At 36.0% G+C, this 18,588-nt stretch overlaps 1 pseudogene; it reads right to left on the reverse strand.

Moving 5' to 3' along the window:
• Positions 1-94: 94 nt before the first annotated feature.
• Positions 95-584, reverse strand: LOC124079713 (ubiquitin-conjugating enzyme E2 variant 1-like; annotated as a pseudogene).
• Between the last annotated feature and the right edge of the window lie 18,004 nt (positions 585-18,588).

Consider the following 18,588-nt stretch of genomic DNA (forward strand, 5'->3'; position numbering starts at 1 on the left):
CAGTATCATTTATAATATCTTAAGATAAATTGCCTTTGAATGGGAGCTTTCTCTCCAGTACTTTGAGGTCTATAAGACAAATCTAGAAAATTCACTACTGTGGAATATGAAGACAGCTTAAATAGAATTGGGGGAGGTTTTTTTCTTTTATATTAATTGCTGTCCCTTTTGGCAGCTGAGGTATTTTCATATTTTCTTTAGACATCATTAAGCTCAGCAGCTCTTGCAGAACAATTTTGATGCTCTATAAATTCTTCCATTTTGCTAGCAGTGATATGGCTCTTGGATTGACCATTCCATTAGAACTATTAACACCATTCATATTAAACTTTGTTAAAATATTACAAAGGAGGATATTTCTGGGTATTTAGGTCCACACTTTTAAATACTTTGTACTCAGTTTTTGTAAATTGTTCTTGGAGTCCAGTTACTATCCCTGTCCATTTTGGAAGTGTTGTGTCTTTGTCATCTTCTAGACCCCAACTAACTGTGCCATCTTCTACTCTTTTCTGTCCTTCTTCAAGTTCTTCTAACAGTTGGAAATTGAGAAGGCATATTACTCCAGAGCCCATGGTGGCTCTCATCATGCGTTGCTGTTGCTTGAAGCCTGACCCCTTATTCTGCCTCATTTTTCTTGATCCAATTTAAACTATCCATTTTTTTTTAATTCCTGCATGATTCATCCCTACTATTAGAGTACAGAATACTCATTTCCTTTTTTGATAATGTGAATAGCCTGAAAGATCATCTGAATGCCTTATAACTTGGCTATGTGCTCTCGCTCTCTCTCTCTCTCTCTCTCTCTCTCTCTCTCTCTCTCTCTATATATATATATATATATATATATATATATATATATACACACACACACACACGCATATATACATATATACACATACACACATATCATCATTAATAATACTTTAGCATCAATTCAAAATTCAAAAAGCTAGGAGAGTCCTATAAACTTTATTGAATTCTTATGAGCATCTTGCACTTATAATACCTTACAAAATAGCAAGTTTTGGCTCCCCCAAAAAGATAGGCTGCAAAAATAAAATAGCATGTAAATTAATGCCTCTTGAGCACAGTTTCTCATGACTTTTATATTTTGTGAAGGAAGGATTTGAGTGTCTAGGGAACATTCCCTTTTAACCTTCACAGTGAATTGATGAGTTACATCCATCTTTTAAACAATGCAAAATCCAGACACCAGGTCTCAAAAAATTAAATGATTTGTTCAGAGTCACTCAGCTATCATGTGCTAGAGCTCACATTTGGGTCCAAGTCTTTTCCTCAAGTTATTCTCTTTTTACTAGACCACTGTTGCCTTAAGTTCTTTGCCTCCTTTTTAAGACTATTTAATCCTTTTATTAATATTCATTATTCAAATTTATACCTAGTCTCTAATCCAAACTGCTGGGATGAAAGGAGATCCCTCCAAAAGGATAGAAAAAGTGACAAACTAATATTTCTCTTGTCCATCTCCTTCCACTTTCCTAATGAAGGAGGACTGAGAATTGTCTCATTTTTTTCAGCTTTTACTTTTGTCTATCATACTGACTTCTTTGTCAGTTTTCCTTTGATTTTCTTTTTGTTGTTGTTTATAGTACTGAGGGTTTAACCCAGCATCATGAGTTCGTGGGAAGAGTTCTACCCCTGAACTTTTTTTTTTTTTCATATAAGGTATCACTGAATTGCCCTGGCTGGCCTTGAACTTTCAATACTGCTTCAGCCTTTGATTAGCTGGGAGTATGAGTGTATAACATGGTGTCAGCTCTCTGGGTCAGTTTTGTCTTTAGAATGGCTACTACTAAAACATGAACTCTGTCAAGTAAAAGTTGAATGCCATTTCTGGGAGTGGTCAGGATATTGCAAGTACTTTGAAGTCTGAGGGCATGTAATATTCATGTAATATTTACTTTTTAATCCAAATAACATAAACTGGCAAGACAGATATCAGTTCATCTTCAATAAACTAGCATGGGATCATAGAGAAGAAGTTGGGACAAAATAACCTCATTTCCTATTTTTTTTTTTTTTTGTGTGTGTGTGTGTTTGTGGTAATGGGGATTGAACTCCAGGGTACTTTACCACTGAACTATATCCTCAGTCATTTTTAATTTAATTTAGTTTTTGTAAACAGGGTCTTATTGAGTTTTCAAGGGTCCTGCTAAATTGCTCAGATTGGCCTCAATCTTGTGATCTTCCTGCCTCAGCATCCTGAGTCACAGGGATTACAGGCATGTCACAACATGCCCAGCTCATTTCTTTTTTTGATAGTGTGAATAGCCTGAAAGATCAGTTGAATATTTTTTAGGTAGTTATCAGAATTAAACAATACATAATCTCCCCATTTTTAGGATAGACAAAATGCAGCTTAATGAAACAGGAATGTTTGTAGATAGGTAGCTAACTATTCCATCAAATGTATTTATTGATTCTCTGTTGACAACAGTGGAATGTTATCATCAGTCTCTTCTATTTTATTTACATTATGAAAAAGGTCTTGGGCTGGGGATGTGGCTCAAGCGGTAGCGTGCTTGCCTGGCATACGTGCGGCCCAGGTTGGATCCTCAGCACCACATACAAATAAAGATGTTGTGTCCACTGAGAACTAAAAAATAAATATTAAAAAAATTCTCTCTCTCTCTCTCTCTCTCTCTCTTAAAAAAAAGAAAAATGTCTCAAATAAAAATATAAAAGGAATTATTTCTAAATTGACAGATGACAATACTGGAAAGCAGAGCAAATTGATCTGATGCCAATTTGAAAATAAGGGTAAAATCAGGCTACATGAAATGCAAGAAAAATTTATGGAAAATATTTGGGTTTAGTTTAGAAAATTAACTATAAGGAGACCTGCCTTAACAGCATACATGTCACTGAAGGTTTTCTTGTTGCTCATAAGCACAGCCTATCAGTCAGTAATTAAAAGGTGGCTGCTGAAAACAAAATCCAAAGTGGAAAACATCACCAACAAATATAAAACAGAAAACCCCCAAACCAAAGTCAATTAAATTTAAAATAAGGTTAATGTCATTTAAAACACTACAGTGTCCAGATCAAGCTATTACACAGTTTTCTGAATGGACTATACCAGATCCTTTGTAGAAATCCTTGGAGTGGATAGTCACATTTTAAAAAGACATTGACAAGCTGGTCATAAAGAAAAGCAGAAAACTACCTTTGAGGATGAGACTGGAAGATTGGGGGATGAAGAAGAGATTGTGCACAGGAGCCAGGAGCAACTTTTAAGCAGAAGTTTTAAAGTCTGTGAAATATTGTAATTATTCACATTTTAATGAGGTAGACATTTGAATCATCAATTAATCGCACTCCTAGTGTTATTAACTTGAGATATGAGACCAATGTGGGACAGAGTAATGTAAATCAGATTCCTTCAAAATGTAAGTTATTGCCTGATCATACATGATGCACTTTGGAACTTACACTTATTCAGGTATTGTGATTTTATGCTGTCATTTAGTTGTAAACAAAAATGACATATCTTAGGAACCAGAGAAAATTAAAGCTAGGACAGCTACCAAATACATCTACTCTAGTCAGAAATTTATTTAATTACCAAAAGAAACAAAACTATTGCTGGAGTTGTGAGTAAATTGCAAGGCCACATCACAACTCTGAAGGGAAAGTATGGATAGTGTTTGCCCATGTATATCTGTGTTCAATAACTTGCCTAAAAGCGGGGGCATCCTTAGGTCTTTGAAGGCCTGAGGAAAATCGCATTGTGTTTTCCTTCTCTCAACATTGGATTATACGGAATAACAAGGCAAGTGTGAAAGTGTGAGGTCAGCCTAATGGTGCATAAATGAAAGAGAAGATGGCCAAGGCTAGCCCTGTCTGCTTTGCCTTGGAGTAGGGGGTAGGAGTGGTTGCAAAGGGAGTAATGGGCTATTTATGTGTCTGCACATATATGCTTCAGATAATTATTACCAGTTGATGAAATATCTTCCTTACTCTCTATCCACCCACAGGGGTACTTCAAAGTTGTCGCTTCAGAAAGGTCAGTCACACTTGGCATATTTTAGGAGCAGTTAAGTCCATAGACTAGGGAAAGGAAATGTCCATTTTTCAGCTCACCTTAAGGACCAGAGCATGATTTGAAAAATAAAAAGATTTCAAGTCTGCTCAATCTGAGTCTCTCAGTATATGATTACCAATCCTGGTGTTCTCTAGAAACAGCAACCAATTAAAACAGTTGGCAGTGATCAGAAATCAGTTTTGTGGCCCTCAAAAACATGTGAGACCTGCTGTTTCACTGCCAAACCTTTGCAAAAAAAAAAAAAAAAAAAAAAAAAAAAAACTTAGAGAATTCAGTGAGGTTGTCAGCTTGAATAACAGAAATAGACATTCTTATTTAAGAAATCAATAAGTAGGTGTGGGAATGTAGCTCAGAGTTAGTGCACTTATTATGTGCAAGGCCCTGAGGTCAATCCCTAGTACCAAAGGGGGAAAAAAAAAAGAAACCAATAATTAGCAAGTCTTAGGAAAGAAGTGAGAGATTGGCTACTAAACAAAGCAAAATTGAATTCTGGAAAGGTTTTTCAGTATACTGAGACAAAGTAACCCCAGTTCCCAGGAATAACCAATGACAAGTTATTCCTTGACTCTGAAGTCTCTGTGCCTGTTCTTAGAACACTTGAAAAACTACTCACCTCAGAGAAATTGGCCCTTCACATTTGTCCAGAGGCTGCCAGCCTACTGCCAGTGCAGGGAACAGGACAGGGAAGCAGGAGACCTTGTTTTTCAGTTGCACCTCTGCCACTGACTCGTTTTGTGACCTTGAACAAGTTCTTTTACCTCAAACACCAGATCTAACCACCTTGAAGAGGTGCTAGAAGAACCCAATGAAATCACAGATATGGAAGCAGTTAGCAGGACATAAAGCACAGCACAAGTGTGAGGGATTATGATACAAATAGGTTTCCTGACATCCCTTCTGGTATCATGCTGAAGGCCTCCTCAGCTTTGGCAGAGAATTCTCTATTCCCTGATTGTTACCTCCAAGGCATATCTGGCTTGGGACATGAGTTTTCACCCGTGCTTCTTTTGACAGTTTCTTCCTTAATGGAGCTAGCTGAAAGTAGTTATTCTTCATCACCTCTAGTCTCTTCTAGAGTGGTCCAGTCTTTCTCAAAAAACAAGTTCACCTTTTTATAAGCACCAACAATCTATCAAGCACAATCTACCCAGTAGTAAGTCTCAGAGAGGGGAGAAAGAAAAGTGGAACAATCTACAACTCCAGGGGAAAAAATCTGTGATTTGAGCAATACTTGCTTAAGGAGCTTCCAGTGCCCATAATGCATGCACACATGCATGTATATATACACACAAATCTCTAATGATTCAGTCCATATACCACAAAAATGAAAAATCTTACCCGATTGCTTGTTTCTACTCCTGAGCCTGTGCTGTCTACTCTGTCAGTCTTTTCTCTACCACCTGTGAAGATTCTAATTCAGTGCTGCCCATTTATGCCCTTCTGGGAGTGGCAGGACTCCAGGAATCTCTGTGCCCACCAATCATAAGTCAAAACTCCCAAATCTTTGGCCATGTCCGATTTAACCCTGTCTATGTAGACATTACATCAGTGTTATCAGCTTCCTAACTGGTGATAGTATTTGGTGTCAAAAATCAAGAAGCTGCTGTCTCATGCTTGCTGTCCAGAAGCTGTTACCTGTTTTCCTCAATTCTCACAGACAACTCTGTGTACCAATGAAGAAGAAAGAAGAGTCTGGAGAGTCTTACAGACAATGTGAGGAGAATGACAGAGAAGAAACAAATCCTGCAGAACAAAGAACTCAAAAATACAATACATACAAAGGGAAAAACTAAGGTAAAAGACCTGGTTGTCATATTAAAATGAAGGAACAGGTATAAGAGCGTGGTATAAGAGCACACCAAAGCAGAATTTGATAACTCAACATCCTAACTGGCATGGATATAAGTAGAGCTCAACGGTAATAGGAGAAAACTAGGGTAAAATCTGAGACTATGAATATACTGTAAGCTCTGATATACCCCCAAAGTTAAACACAATATAAAAGCCATAGCATATCTAAAATTCTTAGGCTAGAAGGTACAGTTTTCAATATCTCATCTGGTATGGAATAACAAGAACCCTAGCGAGGGAAATAGCAAGGGTTCAGAATCGAAGTTCAATCAGGGTCATGGAGTACCATACTAGTTCTAACTTATTATTGAAGCAAATATTCTAAGTGATTTAATGTAGAGATTATCATTCTGATTTGAAGATTTGAATGTTTCAATTCACATTCAGTATGGGAGATACGGTTTGTAGGCAAAACACTTCCCTTTTTCTTCCTGAATGCTCTCTGATGTTTCTGGTTTACTTACATTAGCACTTATTCCAAGTTTAGAATTATTTGTCCCAGAATATAACTCAAGACTTGGATTGGCAGGCCAGGAAAGAGGTCTGCTGTGGTGTCTACTTCTCACCACACGTAAATGACTGCAGGAGATGAAAACTGTTGTGTAAACAGTGTTAACTCCTGGCAGGACTTGTCATGGCCAAACTGGTCTCTACATAGATGAATAGGGACTACATCTGATGTGGGGCATGCATCGAATGTATAAAAACAACTATAGCATCACTTCTTTTCATGGAAATGGCAGAGAAAAAAGACATTTGGCAGAGTAGGACCCAGGTAGAAACAAGACACTGTGCCAAGGGCTGAAGGTGTGAAATGGTGACCAGATGTTGGAATAGATTGTATAAAGAGAATCACAGGAAAAGAACTAAATCTGTTCTCAAGTAGCTCCATTTAAAATAATATTCACATGAAGTCTTCCTTGCAGTAAATGGCATAATGCCTACCTCACACAGAGCCTGGCACATAGTAGGCACTCAGTGAATGGTTATTTCTTGAATGAATCATAAATTACACACTAAAACAGCAAGGAGAAACTTTCTAAGCTCACTAATCACAGGTGTTAAGAGGATGTAAAGTTGTAGTAAAATTCCTCATAAAATGAATCAACTACTTTGAAAAGTAATTGCATACAGCTGAAGTTTTATTTTTCCTCTCATGGTTTAAAGGACTCAGTTCTGTACAACTATTTCCTTAAGTGTAATGGATAAAACTATCTAAGACCCACTGAAATTAGTGGGCAAAGAAAGGAAGAGGAAGTCATGCAAAGGTGGGAAGGAATCTAAGCTTCTTAGATAGAAAAATAACTATCCTTCACCTTATTAATGTGACTATAAAAGTTTGTTTTTGTAAAAAGCAATAACTAAAGAGAAAAAGAGAATTATATCCTTGGATTTCTATAATAAATAATTGCTTCTCCTAATTCCCTTGATTTGATTAAATTTAAGGTTCATTCCTAATCTATATTATCTTAAGTCTTTAATATATTCTGCCACATAAACTGAAAGAAAAAGACAGCTTGGGCAAATTCCCAGATCTAAATTAGGGCATGGGCTGGTTCTAGAGGTAACGAGGGTTTAGAGAGTTAGAGGTCTGAAAGTTGTCAAGACAATTATAGATGTGTCAGCCTAATTAGTTTTATTTTGAGGATAGCAACTGTTACTTGCTGTTTGATTTTAACCTACTTGCTAGGTGTGGTTGTACAAGTATAGATCACAGCTTAGAAGAAATTAAGAAGACTGTAGGTGAATTCTGCCATTACTAGAGATCCAGGGAGAGAGATAGTAGAGTCACTACTATAACTTTTCACTTGGTCCTTTTTCTAAGAGTGTAATAGTTCTCATTTACAAGTCTTCTCCTGCATCTTAGTGTCAATCTTTGGGCCTCATCTGTTTGCTGAGGCCACTCTTAATTTCCCCATATGTGCTTCCTTTTTCATGCTCTAGTCCCTCCTCCACTCTCTATTTTACTATGCTTCTACCCTCTCTGCCCAACCACTATTCTCCCATTTCTTGCCCTTTCTTTGGCTCCCCAGAGTGGGTTTGCCTCAAGGAGCTATTGACAATTACTTTCTCTAAGGTAATTTTATTTATTTATTTATTTTTTCTGCTTGTATACATAGTATACATTTTAAACCTGAATCTTTCAGGATGCCCTTGGCCCACAGTTTTTTTTTTTTTTTTTTTTGTAATCCCATAAATACTGAATATACAGGAAATACTTGACCATAACAAAATCAAATACAAATGTTGAGAAAAAATTTCCACTGTCTCATTTGTTGTTTTTCTAGTATTTTAATGGTGTTTTCTTTATTCTAATAGTGAATTATGGAAATTTGAAGATTTCTTCTTCTCTGCTTTACCTGCCTCATAGTAAGAAGATTTTACTCTCAGAATGTTCTAAATAACAATATATACATTGAATTCTATAATTAAGTTGTGTTGCAGAGGACTTGGTGATTTCTTGAGGAAGCTTTTCATGGAGAAGTGGCTTGATGTGGAAGAAATGTCACTGAACTAGGAGCTTGAACATGTATTCTAGTTCTAGAAGTATCATGTAATGCTGGTATAACTTTTGGGAAATTGCTCTTCTTCCACAGTATAATAACAAAAACAACAACAGTAAATGTGTATTAAATATTACTCTATGTTAAGCAATGCAAGAAGTACTTGAGATGCCCTAATCCATTTAAACTTTACAATACCCCTTCAAGGTACAATCTATTATAATCTGTACTTTATAGATTAGGTAAATGAAGTTCAGAGTTTGAAAAAAAATCCTAATGTTATCTATAGCCAAAGGTCTATGTAGGGTTTCAGAATTGCAGTCTAATCAGCTAGTCAGTATAGGCCAGTATTCAAATTTAGGTCTATCTGACTTCAGAGATTACACTTTTAACCAATATGAAATGCTATTGCTTTACAAAATTCTTTTGAGCCTTAGTTTCCACATTCATAAAAATGAGGGGATTAGGTTGATATCTACAATCTATTTCAGCTTTAACAGATTGAGTCTAACATCAAGAAATATTTAAATCTCCAGTTTCACCTGAGGTAGAAAATAAGAGCCCCAAACCAGGAGTCAACTCTTTCCCTTATATCATATGGAAAGAGTTGTATCAAGCTGCTGGTTTTCCTCATGATAATGGAAACAAGGAGGGATATATAACACCAATAAGTTTTATTTTTAATTAATTTCTTTTAAGACTGGGTCTCTCTATTTTTTCCAGGTTGTCCTCACACTCTTGGACTCAAAGGATCCTTCTACCTCAGCCTCCAAGGTATTGAGACTGCAGGTATGCACCACCATTCCCAGTTTGTTAGTGAGCTTTTGAGTTACTAGGTCAAAGGGAATGAATAAATTTTCATTTCCATCAGGAAACTAAAGATGTAGGAGAAACATGCAGCTTAGATCTAGGAGAAACATGCAGCTTCTCAGTTCATGAATCTAGGTTTTCCAGGGTAAAAATGGGCATTCTCTTTTGAGTGAAGAAAACAAGCCTTGGGCCACTTGTCACCAATAACAGCAGAGCAAAAAGCCTTGAATCTACTGAGGAGCATTCAGTCAGTCTTGGCTTTCAAGGAGGGAAAGTCTTGGTATATTGATTTCAGTGTCATAAATAACAAATTACTACCAGGGAGTAATATTCCAAAAGAGAAATTAATGCCTTTGGTTGACATACTAAAAAGGCATGGAGCTCTAGTGAGGCCAAGAGTTATTCTGGGAGTTATTTTCCCTCCACATTCTCTTCCTTTAAGATCTTGCCCACTAACATGGCTTCAACTATCACATCTATGTGGATGACTCCCAAATTTATATCTGCAGTCCTATCCTATCACACTAACTCCAAATCTGTATCTCAGCTGCCTCCTGGACATTTCCATGCTGACATTTTGATGGCACTTCAAATCCATGAAATACCAAACCAGATTCATTATTTTCTGTTCCAAACCAGTTCCCACTAAAGTAATAAAAATGCTTTTGCATCTATAAGAACAATTACAAATATATTTTAAAATTATTTTTCTTAGTAAATGTCAATGACAACATTATTCTTTCAGGCACGAAAGCCTGAGACTTTGGAGTACTTTTCCAAATCCAGGCACTTACTGAATCTACTAGGTTCCTTGTGAGGTCTCCTTTCAAATCCTGAATATTTGTCTCTTATCTTACTTAAATAAATGCAAATATGTAAATCACTTGGCACACAGTTAGTGATCAAAAATGTTAGCTTTACTTTTTTTATAACAACTTCATTTATTTTTTTAATGTGGTGCTGAGAATCAAACCAAGTGCCTCACACGTGCTAGGCAAGTGCTCTACTTCTGAGCCACAACTCCAGCCCTTAGCTTTTCTTTTAAGTACAACTTGGATGTTCTTCTTGCTGACACCTCAAACTCAACATGTCATGAACTACATTAATTTTATTCCCTTTGCTAAAATGGCTTCTTCTGACTTCTTAGTATCAAATATTAACATCAGAACCTATTCAGTTACTCATGAAAAAATGAGTATAAGATTGGGGATGTGTCTCAATCTTAAAAATAGACATGTGCAAGACCCTGGGTTCAATCCCCAGCACTACGAAACAACAAACAAACAAAAAACCCAGCAAACTGGGTATGAGTTATCTTTAAATTTTTTTCCACTCTAGGTAACTCCATCTAATTTTTTATTATGTCCGTTCAATTGTCTCTCCATTTTCCCCTAATATATCCTCTCATCTATATTCTCACATCCACAAGCTAAAGAAAGGGCTTTGAATCATGCATGTCTAGATTTGAATTTAGCTTGACAGCTTACTATCTGCTTTTAGGCAAACTTTTTAACCTTTTTTTACTTTGTAAAATGATGATGACATATTTTTTCATGATGTTGCTTTCTGTAACAAATGGGATTATTGTATGCATAGACCTAATAATAGAGTCTCAAAATTTTTAACACTCTCCTCACCTCACAATTGGAGTACAGATGACTTCTTTATTTCATTTATATATACTTTAACATTTACAGTATCCTTTCTTCTGTTGACTTTAAATTTAGTATATTCTCTTTCAACTTCCCTAAGGTGTAAAGTCAGATTGTTAATTTGAGATCTTTTTTTCATTTTTAATGTAGACATTTATAGATATACTGTTAATTTCCCTCTGAGCATTGCTGTTACTGTGCCACATAAAATTTGTTATTGTGTATTTTTAGTTTTATCATTCTTAAGATATTTTCTAATATCTCTAGTGATTTTTTAGCCATCCCACCATTCTTTTAATTGGGGAGTTTAATCCATTTGTAATTAAAGTGCTTACTAATATTTAAGAATTTATTTCTGCTATTTTTTCTCTTTTCATGTGTCATAACTTTATACTCCTCAATTCCTCCAATAGTGAGTCATTTTGTATTTGATTAAATAGGGTGTCATTTTCAATTCTTTTATTTTCTTTCCTGTATATGTTGTAGTTATTTTCCTAGTATATAGTTAGGGATTGCAGTTAACATGTTTATAATAATCTAGTTTGAATTGATACCAACTTAGTTTCAAGAGCCATATATCAACTCTTTTTCTTTTCAGCTCTAGCTCAGTCCTTACTCTTTATATTGTTATTGTTACAAATTTAATTTTTATACTTTGTGTTACAATTAACATAGATTTGTTATTATTGCTCTATGTATTAGTCTGTTAGTCTTTTAAGACATAAGAAGCAAATAGAGTTACAAACCTAAAATACAGAAATACTATACAAAATATACAATACAAAATGTATTTACCTACTTAGGAAGCTATTATTGTTTAGATTTGAAGTGTCACTCAAAAGCTCCTGTGTTCCTGCAGGAATGTTTGGAAGTGAATTGTTGGATTGTGTGATCTGTAAACTAATCAATCCATCCTAGTTTGAATGGACTGACTAATAACTGTAAGCAGGTGGGGCATGGCTGAAGGGGCTAGGTCACTGGGGATAAGCCTTGGGAGGGGTCTCTTCCCTGAGGTTCCTTCCTCAGGCTCTTTCTGTTTCCCAGCTGCCATGTGCATAGAAACTTTCCTCAGCCACAGCCTGATGTTCTTTGCTCCCCTTGGACCCAGAGCAATGGAGTTGGCTGACAATGTTGACTAAATCTCTGAAACCATGCATTCAAATAAATTTTACCTCATCTATGTTTTTCTTGTCAGATATTTGGTCGCAGATATGAAAAACTAACTAACACAGAGATCTTTATTAGAGATCTTTATTTGTATGACTTTGAGTTAACATATAGTTTTCCTTCATTTCAAGATTAAAGAACTCCCTTTACTATTTCTTGTAGGTGACATGTGCTAGCAACAAACTCCCTTAGCTTTCATTTATGTGGGAATGTTTTAATTTCATTTTTGAAGGATAATTTTTCCACAAATAACATTTTTGATTGACCCAACAAATCTATTCCTGGTATATATCCAAAAGAATTGAAAGCAAGGACTTGAACAGATATATGTACAAAACTAAGAAAATAAACTGGGAACAACATAACAACAACAAAGTCTGCACCATTTGAAAACTAATAAACTATAAAGGGCCAGGAACTCAGTAGAGTTACTAAAAATCAAATTAATGAAATAGAGAGAAATTCTGCGGTAATTATAGTGAATGCAGAAGGTAAAGAAAAATAAAGTTAATTAGAAAGAAAATAGATGAAAAACAAATATAATGTAATAATGATAAGGCCAAATGAGAATACTATTCTACAACTGGATCAGAGAAAGTATTAAAAGATGTAACAAGAGAAAAAGTTTCTAAACTAATAGAAAAACTAAATTTGTAAATTTATAGTATATCTTCTGTGTTCCAAGTGAACATGATAGATTGATTGAAATCAAGTCCTATCTTTATTATATTATTAAATATTTAAAAAACCAAGTCATGTATACAAGGGGAAAAACCTGAATGATATAATACTTCTCCAGCGAGAGAGCTAATATCAGAAGAAATATTTGTAATGTTCTAAAAAACAGTGTGATACAAGAATACTAGTCAAGTTTTAGATTAAATGCAAATTTAACAGGCAGATATTCTAAAGCATGAAAGAACTAATAGTTTGTGGTAGCCATGAGTTCTCTTTGGAGTAGAAAATTCAACAACTACTGGATGAAGAAGTATTTCACTAAAAAATAGTGAATGATGATGATTGGCTGACCACCTGAAAAGAAGAGCAGATTAGGAGAAAAGATTGGTAGTGATCATTTGTTCTATTTAATCATAACCTCAAGAATAAGCCAAAGGGTTTATGATAACTGAATTAAATGCAGATGTCACATATTCTGATAAAGTGTCAATGTTATATACTATAATTATATATATATACATACAATGCATACAAATATGTAAATGTCACAATAATCAGAAAGTAGTGGAAGGGAATATAGAAAGTGAGTACTATTTTGTTCATCTTTCAAGGCAGGAAATCAATACATGTTGTATAAAATTGAAGCATTTGGCTGGGGTTGTGCCTCAGTTGTAGAGTGCTCACCTAGCACCTGCGAGGCCCTGGGTTCGATCCTCAGCACCACATAAAAATAAATAAATAAAATAAAGGTATTGTGTCCAGCTACAACTAAAAAATAAATTAAAAAAAATTTGAAGCATAAAGCTTAATAATCCATGGATACAAAAATCTTACTGTTTTATAACAGTATATAATATAAATCTAGAGGTAGACATGTAGATTTCTAGGTCAAAGTTGGCTGTTGACTCATCAGCCTCCATTACTATATGATAGTTCCTCCAACTTGACAGCTTCACTAGGGCCTGGAAAGTAAGAATAGAAATGAAAAATATGACTAACTAGAGGCTTAGGCAAACGGATGCAATAAGTGAAAGGCTTTTAAGTAGCACTTCCTCCTATCAGAGAAGTGCACACAGGGAGGAATGACTGTCATTTTAAAGAGAAATGCTAACAGTAGTATATGATTAAGTAGTTTTTATAGGGTAAATTTGGGCAGACGTAAAAACTGGATGAATTATGTGACTTGAGAAAAAGCTCTAGGCAAATAGACAAGGTATATCTTCACAGGGCAAGTTCTTCCCACTGGGAGATTAAAGAACAATGAACTATGAAGCAAGTCCTGGTCCTGCCAGTTTTCTAGCTGTATGACTTAGGGCATATCACTTCCTCTACAGAGGCTTCAATTTCCTAATCATGTGGGGTATTCTTGATTTTTTTATATCCCTGAATCTCTGATATCTATGGACCCATTTTGCTGGGCTAGGCTGAATCTAGGATAAAGCTTCCTAACTAGTGAGTACTAGACAGCAGGAGAGAAGCGCTGGTCCTTAGGTAGGAAGACATAGACTTGCTTCCAAGCAAAGTCCTTGATAAGTGGATAACATTTGTCTGCAACCCTTCCTTCTTTTTAATTTGGTGGATACTCCTTATCTTGTTGCTTGTTTCTGTTAGTTGCAGGGTGGGCTGAACACTGGACCCTCACCCTCACCCGTCTGGCTCCTTATCGCTTATTAGCCTCAAGTCTGGACACTCAACCCCACTCAAGGATAAACACTTGACCCCCACTCATCTGGTGCAAAAGAAACCTACATCTAGCCCCTGCCTGGTCTCTCTGAGGGCAGAAGATGACACCCTTAGCAACTACTGTATGATCCAATCACTGTATGCCACCAAGGGAGCTTGCAGACCCAGAGACCCCATTAGATTTTAGCTATAAAAACTCTCTCTTGTGCTTGTGTGCACTCTACTCTCTCTCTCTCTCTCTCTCTCTCTCTCTCTCTCTCTCTCTCTCTCTCACTCTCTCTCCCCGCCATGCTTCTTCCCTCTCTCCTCTCTTTCCTCTCTCACTCTCTCACTTTGTTCTCTCCATCTCTCTTTCTTCTCTCTTTCCCTGCTTTTTCTCTTTCTCTCTCTTTTTCTCTTCCTTTCCTGTTAATCAGACACTGCTGCAATAAAGATCTCTTGGTCACACTGAGTGTCGTGGTCACTTTCCTTTCAGTTTCAATTCATCCCCTAGTGCTTCAAAATCTAATCTAAATTCCTTCATAGGATAACTGATAATGGTTTAAATGCTGAAGGTGGGGCATTGTGTGAGATTAAGGAAATATTTATGGGGAGGATATGTTAACATAGTGGGAATATTTGGGGCAAAGCAAGTAGTCCAGTCTGCTGGACACACAGGGTAGATTTCTTGGAGAAAAGGCTTAGAAAAGTTAGAATGGGATCAGATTATAGGTACTTTATTCCCTAGGTTTAAGGCATTTGAAATTAATTTGATTGACAATGGGGAGCCTTTGAAAATTTTGTCCAGGACCTGGCATGAACAGGATGAAGCACTATTCTCTAAAAGGCCCCAGTTAAAATGCAAATTATATTCCCTGGGAAGATAATACATTCGTTCATTAGCACTTATTAACACCTTAGAGTGATTCATTATCAAGGAGCAAAGTGCCCTGAAGTACTGGGTCAAAGGCACAGGATAGGGTAATATTGATTAAGAAGGAAAAGACCGCAAACATATTTAGAGAACATGAAGTCCCAGAAAGTATATGGGAAGGGGGCCCTGAACAGATGGAACTCAGCAGGAGAGTAGCGCTGGTCCTTGGGTAGGAAGACATAAAGACTTTTGAGAGTAGAGATGCAGAGCTAAGTCTGGATTCCAAGTATAGTTATCAGAAGTTAGAAGACAGCTTCTGGGTTAGATATCATTTCTTTTCTGCTAGCTGGAAATCATACCGTGAGGAATTCATTCTTTAGGATCTACAAAATTTGTTGTTGTATTCTTTTAATACCTTTAAATCCCTAGTAAAACTCACAGCTGCGAAACAAATAGCTAAGGTGTCCCTAGCCTCATCATTTCTCATAGCCTCCTTTTTCATATCTGTAAAGTGGGGATAATGCCTGGTTTTGCCTAACATACATTTGTAATGAAGGGTCAGATCAGATGATAGATACTATAGCATTTTGTAAGGGATAAAATGCTGAACCAGGGTAAGTGGTATAGTCTTTCTTTTCCCCCCATAATACCTAGCAGAGATCTGGGTATTTTCTTATATTTGTTTACCACAGCTGGTTAAATTGAGGTGAATTGCTGTAACTTACTATATCTCACAAAGATTATATGAAACTAAAAATCTCTTATCAACAAAAGATAAAAAAAATTATCTTCAGGAAAAGTAATCTGTGATCAATCTAACTTATATTCCAGAAGACATATGGAAGTTTAAGAGAGAGAGCAAGTGATCCAGTATAATTTGCTTATTGAAAAGATTTATTGCCTGTAATTTTTAATATAAAATTGGGTAATTATTTTTGCTCAAAATGCTGTCTTTCAATAGTTCTTATTGAATTTACCTTGTTAGTTTTTTGCTGAAGCTCTTAGATCATGGCAACATGTGTAGGTGGAAACTGGGAAACTTCAGTTCCTCCGCTGATTCTAATACCCAGTTAAGCTTCAGAACCTTGGAATATACAGTCAAAGTTACTCAAGTTTATGTTACTTACAGAAGAAGCAGGATAATTGTGCCTTGAACATTGTGCTTCCTGAGGGAGGGATGAATGTGGGTAAGGAGGTGTCAAAATTTTGAAGAATAGCTTAAATCTGAACTCAGGATCATAGGAAGATTGGACTAGAAATATAGCTTAGTAAACCAGTGCTTGCCTAGCATAAATGAGGACCTATGTTTAATTCCCAGCCTTTGATTGGTGGGGAAGAAAAATTCCCTGGAGAAAGTGACATTGTGAACGCTTGACATTTTAAAAACCTCTTTAATATTCCATTGTAGAGAATACAGGCAGTAGTAATCACATTTTTTTTTAGTAAGGACCACAGTTTCCCTGATATCCCAATACCTATCCCTGCAGATACAGAAATCTACAGATACTGAAATTCTTTACATGAAATGCTTTAGTATTTGCATATAACATATGTATATCTTCCTTCATACTCTAAATCATGTCTAGATTATTCATAATACCTAATACAATGTAAATATTATGCAAATAGTCATTATACTGTATTGTCTAGGGAATAATGACAAGAACTCTATGCAGGTTTAGTACAGATGCATTTAAAAGTGTTTTCACTGAGGTGTTTGTTGAATCCATCAATGCAGAATTAATTAATGTGGAGGGACTTCTGCCTTTCCCTTGAGTCCAGGACTGTGGCTCTGACTTACAGGAGGTGTTGGAATTTTCTCTTTGAAAAGTGGGATTTCCCTAGAGGCTTTAAAAGCCAAACCATCAGGGGCTTCTCTGCACTCAGAGGTGCAAAGGTTGGCAGGAGAAAGAGTAGAAAAAGAGCCAGAGGAAAAGGAAAATGTTAGAAAAAATATGGAAAATGACAGATGAGTCAGGGAATGGAAATAAAGAGAGTTTATAAGAAAAAAAAGAGAAGGCAAAATCAAGCCATGTAAAATAGTGACAGTGCCTAGAATATTGAACAAAACTGGAAGGAAAAAGAAAAAAAATTCAGGCAATTTTTAAAAATAAAACTCTAATTTGTCACATGAAAGAAAAAAAATAGTTTGATTTTCTGTCTAACCTGGAGTAGCATCCAGTGAAGTTCTTGGCATCCCACACAAATGACTTTCTCCTTGAAGTTCAGAACCTGTTTCAAGGTAGTTTCTACTTTAAAATGCCTTTAAAGAATCAGTGTTTTAAAAAGAAACATTCAAATCCTTTTGCACATGATTATATACTAATTTATTAGAATGACACATATTGAAAGGTGAGTAACAATGTTACTCTGAGGCACAATTAAAGGATCTATCTTGTGATTTTAGGTCAAAGGGTTCCTCTCAGAATGACATTTCCCACTAAAATTCCCAGTAAAGTCACTCTTCATTGGCTTTCTCTTTTTAAAGTCTCTGTTAAAACGCAATCATTCCTGGAAGAGGTAACACATTAACCAGTTCACACCATTAACATTAATTAGTTTCTCAGATTAGCTCTAGCAAGTTTCCTTGCAGCAAGGTCCTAAGGGCACAGAATAATTCCCAGGAAGTTTAGATTTTATTTTGGTGGGAGGGAGGTTAGAAGGGCAGGATGTTATTAGGGAAAAGCCTGAGAACAGAGTGCTTCTAGAGTTCCATTTAAGGTTAACCTGGTGAGGGCCAGAAGAAACCGGAGTCAGAAATATGAGATGGGTTTTGTAGAGACCAATATTCATGGGTTGAACATCTGGTAGAAGTGTTGGATAAAGGCATAGATAAAAGAAGATATTTAGGGATTGGAAGGTGAGGTGGAAGGGGAAAAAAATCTCTGAAGACCAGTGTCTTCAACAACTCTTTCTCTGTCTTTTCTGAAGCTCAGTTTCTTCATTTGTTAGATAGATAATATCAACCTCCTTCAGGTTTTAACATTCTAGGAGTTTTGCTTCACAGTGTGACCAGGGACCTTTAGTTTCCTGGAAAAGTTGAGTTACTAGCATTAAGGGCAACAAACAAGCACAGTGATTAAAAATTTTAGGCAAAGGAAAGGCTTATACAAAAACTTTCTGGCTGGTCTCTCTGCTGATAAAAGTCCAATAGATCACCCGTTGGTTTTGAATTAGTAAAGGGACTGCATTCTCACTGTCTAAATGTCTACATATAGGGTTAAAAAACTAAAAAGAAAATATAAAGTATTTTTGCAGTTTCAACATTTTTACAAAGAATGGGACTGATGAAAATAAAGTCTCTCCCTGGGCAAACGGTTAAGA

The sequence above is a fragment of the Marmota monax genome, unplaced genomic scaffold, assembly GCF_021218885.2.
Source record: "Marmota monax isolate L192 unplaced genomic scaffold, Marmota_monax_Labrador192_F-V1.1 WCK01_AAM20220418_F8-fsc00176, whole genome shotgun sequence".
Classification (NCBI taxonomy): domain Eukaryota; kingdom Metazoa; phylum Chordata; class Mammalia; order Rodentia; family Sciuridae; genus Marmota; species Marmota monax.